This window comes from Trichomycterus rosablanca, chromosome 4, assembly GCF_030014385.1.
Source record: "Trichomycterus rosablanca isolate fTriRos1 chromosome 4, fTriRos1.hap1, whole genome shotgun sequence".
NCBI classification, from domain to species: domain Eukaryota; kingdom Metazoa; phylum Chordata; class Actinopteri; order Siluriformes; family Trichomycteridae; genus Trichomycterus; species Trichomycterus rosablanca.
In genome coordinates, this window is record NC_085991.1 from 20466503 (window position 1) to 20473595 (window position 7093).

Genomic DNA, 7093 nt, shown 5'->3' on the forward strand with positions numbered 1-7093 from the left:
CTATTTAGATAGCAGAATAGCAAACCTATAGGAATCACGTTTTGCTGTTGTTGTTTTAAAAACTTTTCGCTATCTTATCTGCAAAAGAACAAGAATAAAGAACCACGGACACTAACGGCGCATTTACTTGAGAAGCGGCAAAGCTGTGCTGTTTCATATGAAAGTGTGCATAGCTTGCCGCTGCGCTTTCCTGAGCACACATTTTTGCTGCGTTGGACTCGCAATTCATCTGATTAAAGCCAGTTTGCTGCTGACCTTTTCAAAGTGCCTCCAATTAGACAAACTTTTAGATATGACGTGGTAAAAGCGACTCGGGCCGTTTGAACAACGCTTAACATGATCAAAGCTTAATGTGACTTATTACATTAAATCAATGAACGGGGAATTTCATTAGTGGAGAGAACTTATGACCAGTAATAATTAAGAGAGATCATATACTGTTCAAGAAATTAAGGGTTAACCTACCAACTTGTGGCTACCTGGCAGATGGTGATCTTTCGATTTTTAGTCCAGTATCTATAACTGCCTCATGCCCTATAGCCATTGAATAACTTCCCTAATAAAGTGAGCAGATGCACACAGCTATGTTTACTGTAAAACAAATATTTTAGTTTTTAAATTCTTAAAACGCTTTACCTGTTGTTGGCAGTAGAAAGCTACTTGCTCTAGGCTATAAAGGTGAGGTTTAAAGATATTAAATGTTGCATGTATGCAAGACATTTCTCCACGCTTTAGTGTAGGACATCACTTTTCCTCTTTGGAGAGTGTTGCTATAGCTAGTGCAGGGGTTGTGTATGTAATCACTAGTCTTGGTTATAGCTGAAATCCACAGTGATGGAAAAAGTACTTGAACACCATACTTGAGTAATAGTGCAAATATCTCACCAGAAATTTACTTTGATAGAAGTTAAACCTCTTAGAATATTATTTGAGTAAAAGTCTTAAATGATCTTATGCTTAATGTACTTAAGTATCAAAAGTAATTTTCTAATATTAAATGTACTTAAGTATTGAAAGTAGAAGTACAAGTAAATGTTAATGGTCTGATTTGTGCCAAATCATAAGTATTTGGTCAATAACAAACAAGCAAGATTTCTGGCTCTCACAGACCTGTAACTTCTTCTTTAAGAAGCTCTTCTGTCCTCCACTTGTTACCTGTATTAATGGCACCTGTTTGACCTCGTTATCTGTATAAAAGACACCTGTCCACAGCCTCAAACAGTCAACCATGGCCAAGACCAAAGAGCTGTCGAAGGTCCCCAGGAAGAAAATTGTAGACCTGCACCAGGCTGGGAAGAGTGAATCTACAATAGGCAAGCAGGTTGGTGTGAATAAATCAACTGTGGGAGCAATTGTAAGAAAATGGAAGACATACAAGACCATTGATAATCTCCCTTGATCCCATGGGGTCAAAATAATCATGAGAACGGTGAGCAAAAATCCCAGAACTACACGGAGGGACCTGATGAATGACCTGCAGAGAGCTGGGACCAAAGTAACAAAGGGACCATCAGTAACGCACTACGCCGAGAGGGACTCAAATCCTGCAGTGCCAGGCGTGTCCCCCTGCTTAAGCCAGTACATGTCTAGGCCTGTCTGAAGTTTGCCAGAGAGCATATGGATGATCCAGAAGAGGATTGGGAGAATATCATGTGGTCAGATGAAACCAAAATGGAACTTTTTGGTAAAAACTCAACTCGTCGTGTTTGGAGGAAGAAGAATGCTGAGTTGCACACCATACCTACTGTGAAGCATGGGGGTGGAAACATCATGCTTTGGGGCTGTTTTTCTGCAAAGGGGACAGGACGACTGATCCGTGTTAAGGGAAGAATGAACGGGGCCATGTATCGTGAGATTTTAAGCCAAAACCTCCTTCCATCAGTGAGAGCATTGAAGATGGAACGTGGCTGGGTCTTCCAGCATGACAGTGATCCCAAACACACTGCTCGGTCAACGAAGGAGTGGCTCCATAAAAAGCATTTCAAGGTCCTGGAGTGGCCTAGCCAGTCTCCAGACCTCAACCCCATAGAAAATTTGTGGAGTCCGTGTTGCCCTGTGACAGCCCCAAAACATCACTGCTCTAGAGGAGATCTGCATGGAGGAATGGGCCAAAATACCAGCTACAGTGTGTGCAAACCTGGTGAAGACTTACAGGAAACGTTTGACCTCTGTCATTGCCAACAAAGGTTATGTTACAAAGTATTGAGTTGAACTTTTGTTATTGACCAAATACTTATTTTCCACCATAATTTACAAATAAATTCTTTAAAAATCCTACAATGTGATTTCCTGGATTTTTTTTTTCTCATTTTGTCTCTCATAGTTGAAGTGTGCCTATGATGAAAATTACAGACCTCTCTCATCTTTCTAAGTAGGAGAACCTGCACAATCAGTGGCTGACTAAATACTTTTTGACCCCACTGTATGTATATTAACAGTTGAAATGAGGTTGATCAGACAAAACATAAAATATCATGGGTTCAAATCTGCAATGGATTAAGAGTCAATGTAAATAAGAAACATTGCGTCTTTTTTATTTGTATTCACTATACTGTCCTAACTTTGGGTTGTACATTCAAGTCATAGATATATCCCAAAAACCTATAGCCACTGAATTTTGGCATTTCAAATACAAGTGGCATTTCTGAGCTGTATTGTGACTTTAGCAATGGAGGACAGCAACGGAAGAGAAGTGCATGTCAGAGGTGGTGGGCGAGGAGGAAGATGAGGATGACCAAGAACAAGAGAAGTCATATCAAATACTGTACTGTATTTAAACCAGCATATGTATACAATGACATAAGGGTCTGTCGTGATTAGTTAAATTTAAACTGAAACCCATGGAGAAGCCCCATGAATGTATATATTTGATTGAAGCCGGGTTCAGTCTCACTAAGAGGTGGAGAAGAGGTGGCAACATAATTGGTCAACATGCAATTATAGAAATGCCTTTCCATCATCTTGGCAATGTGACCATGTAGCCTAGTGGTTAAGGTACTGGACTAGTAAGCAGAAGGTTGCAGGTTCAAACCCCACCACTGCCAGTTTGCCACTGTTGAGCCCTTTAGCAAGGCCCTTAACCCTCATTGCTTAGACTGTATACTGTAAGTTGCTTTGGATAAAAGCGCCTGCTAAATGCTGAAAATGTAAAATGTATGTGCGGCCATCAACAGCATTGGGATTCTGCAGCTAACATAAAATGAGCTGTTGCCTGTGAAACATGCAATTTTCTGTGAAATTCAAAATGTAATGATTGTGTTTAGCAATTTAACATTTTTCATTCACGTAGCGTATGAAATATGAGGCACAATATGCAATGTGAGTTGGTCCTACCAATCATTTGGCAATTAAGTTAGTGTAACAGACTTTTCTGTGGTGTTAAGTGCTGACAATTACTACATCTGAGGTTGCGTGCATACTGCACACTTGCATACTGAAAGAGCTTACTTCTTACTGGTGTTGTGTGCTGACAATTACTACGTCTGAGGTTGCGTGCATACTGCACACATGCATACTAAAAGAGCTTACTGCTTTACTGGCCAAGCACGCACTGCCTCAAATTTAGTATGTACTGTTTAAGTATGCAATTTCAGACACAGCCAATATTTGATGTATGTGTGCATGTATTGAGTGCATTTTGTCCCTTAATGGAAAAGTGCTTCTCTACACATGTGATGATCTCTGTGCTGCACCTCAAAAGAACAAGCCAGTAAAGTATTCTGCTCCCCATAGTTTGTCTATGTACAGTTTATTTCTCACTTTATAAACTCAAAAATGTTAAATGTATAAGATGTCAAAGTGTAAAGCAGGTAAAAACACGACTCGGGTAACTGAGTTTCGAAAACTGAGGGGTGTGTGTCGAAACACGAACAATATTTTAGTCTTTCAACTATTAAGGTAGCTGTGCTGTGTAATGTAGCTTCAGTTTATTCTGTCATTCAATTTATGAGTGTAATTTAATGACTGCCATAAAATGTGGCACTTTTCTTTAAAAATCTGTGAAATCTGTGATTTTTGAAAAACAAGGTCCGTGAAATTAAGCAGATTTTCCAGTGAATTTAGTAGAGCCCTAATTATAACAGTCCAAAATAGGGGGGGTGGGCAGGGTGGTAATCATGAGTTTTTTTCCAGCCGGGTCAAATGTAACTATGACAACGTTAATCTAAACAGACTCTTGGGGGACTCTTGGTAGTTCTTTTCACTTTTTCTGGAAAAAAAAAATGCTAGGGCATAAATTGGCTAATGCTATTCAACAGCACTTTAGATGCACTTTACATACATATAAATAATGTGAACGTTTCATTTTTTGTTGTAAAATACTGCTGTAACATTGTAAATGGTAATGACGCTGAATAAACATACTGTTCTGCCCTCGCTAAGAGTTTGTGTCTCTTTCTTAACTAGACAGACGGACAACTCCCTCCAAAATACAGTTTAGTCAGGTGTTGATTTATTAACGTTCCAACTTGCACTGTGTTTATTGGAATGGAGTAAAACTGAAATGCAAATATAAACAATAGAGACAATGAGAACTCGATACATCACATGCACAGAGCCTTTGACAAGTATTACACAATGTAAACATTAAGTTTAACACGCGCGTGAAATTGCGCTAACAAGTTAGCATTTGTGCTAAAAACGGATCGCTATGAAATAACGCCCGTATGAAGTTACTTTCGTTTTCTAAAAACAATATAGAGTTCGCTAAATAATCGCAAACAACAGGCGATATAAAGTTCAGTACTTACAGACGATGCTTCTCAGCTGAACTGCAAGAAATATGAACTTTTATGTGTTTTATAACGCTACTGACGTTACCCCTTGTACGCTTTTCAGCCGAACATATCAACGTGGCTACTCGTGCCAGGTCAAAGTTAATCACTATGGCAATGGCGTAAACAAAATGCCGCTTAAAGCTGTAAGTGTCCTGTTAAATCGCACAACAAAACTCGAACCATAACACTCCCCGCCTGGCATCTTACATGCCATCTTGAACCTGGCGGTCATATAGTCTCTGGGGAAAGGAGCAGAACAGTCTCTGTGATTGGGCGTGAGAGGACTTTAGGTGAACCTCCCTTTGAAATCTTGACCTCTACCTTCCTCACCTTCCCATCTTTACTTGGGACAGTTTTTGTTATATCTCCCATAGGCCAGTCATTTCTTTTGGCTTGGCTATCTTTCAATAAAACAACATCTCCCTCTTGCAGATTAGGGACTTCACGTTGCCACTTTTTACAGCTTTGCAAGGTAGTGAGATATTCCTTTCTCCAGCGTTGCCAAAAAGCGTTAGCGAGACTTTGGACTCTTTTCCATTGACGACCATACAAGTCCTTGTCGTCGTATTCCCCAGGAAGTGGTAGAAGAACACCAATTTTTTTTGCATAAGCAGCGTTGCAGGTGTTAAGATTTGAGGGTTTTCAGGGTCAGAAGAAACAGGAACTAGGGGTCGAGCGTTCACAATGGCTGAAACCTCCGCCATAAAGGTGGTTAAGACCTCGTGGGTGAGCTTTGATGCCGGGACCTATTTGAGGAGCTTTGAGTCATGGTTTGTAGAGTTGATCTTTAACTCCTTGCATGCACCAATGAAATTAGTGCCACAGTCTGACCGTAGTTGCTTAGCTGGTCCGTGGATGGCAAAGAAGTACCGGAGTGCGTTAATGAAACTGGATGAATCCATTGACTCTATTACCTCAATATGGATCAGGTGCTCATGCACGTGAATAGCACTGCCCAGCGTTTGCTATGAGCCAACCCCCCTCTGGTGCGGTGCGCTGTTACAGTCCATGGTCCGAATACATCCAAACCTACGAAGGAGAACGGAGGGTCAGTATTCAAGCGGTCTATGGGTAAATCTGACATTTTTTGAATGTTTCGTTGTCCACGTAGCTTCTTGCAGGTGACGCACTGGTAGATTATGCGTCTAATGTGACCTTTTCCGCCCATAACCCAGAAACCTGCAGAACTCACGGCTCCCTCTGTAAAATGCCGACCTTGATGCTGGACAAGTTCGTGGTGATGTCGAATTATTAGTGTTGTGACGTAGCTATGCCCAGGAAGAATCAAGGGGTTGGTTTCGTTTTCCTCCAGGTTTGCTTGAGTAAGGCGCCCTCCAACGCGAAGGAGGCCAGAAGCATCAATGTAGGGGCAGAGTTTGATGAGAGGACTGTTTTAAGGGATAGGGGCGTCCTTCTCAATATGTTTTAACTCCTCTGCAAAAGCCTCTTGTTGCAAAATCCGGATGACTAGGTTCTGAGCCTTTTTCAGATGTTCTTGAGAGCAGGCCTTTTGCGCATGGTCTTGCTTGGCACGTTGGGCAAGGTACACCAGTCTAGCAACACCACGTATCAGAGAATTCCAGCTCGAAAACCTGTCGAAGCGTTTAGTTCCCAACTTGTCGCTAATGATTTTAGTTGTCAACGTAATAACTTGAGGGCGAATCTCTGTGTCGGTTCCTGGGTCAACTAAGTCGTAATGAAGGTGTTGAGGTAAATCGCCTTCTGCAGACTTAAATAAGAAGTCTGGTCCTGTTAGCCAGGTGCTTTGGGCTAAAGCACTTGCAGGGATGGATCTTGTGACATGGTCTGCTGGATTTTGGTTGGTGGGAACATATTTCCACTGCTCTGGACGACTGGCTCGCCTTATACGAAGCACTCTATTGCTCACATACACGTAAAACCTTCTGGTTTCGTTGTGAATGTAACCCAAGACCACTTTGCTGTCTTAATAAAAGGTTACTGCATCTAGATGAGTGTCCAGATCGTCGATTATGGTTTCTGCCAATTCGACCGCTAGGACCGCTGCACATAGTTCCAGCCTCGGGACCGTGATTTCAGGTCGAGGAGCGAGCTTGGCCTTACCCAACACAAAGCCGACGTCTGTGTTGCCATTTGCGTCGATGACTCGAAGGTAAGCCACGGCTGCGACGGCATAAGTGGATGCATCGCAGAAGACACATAACTCCTTTGCCTTTGCACAAACTAGTGAGGTGGGATTATAAGTGCGTGGAATTTTCACCTTCTCGAGTTCACTGAGTGAGTCTCTCCAGTTTTCCCACTCTTTGAGCTTGTCTGGGGGCAGAGGAGAGTCCCATTCG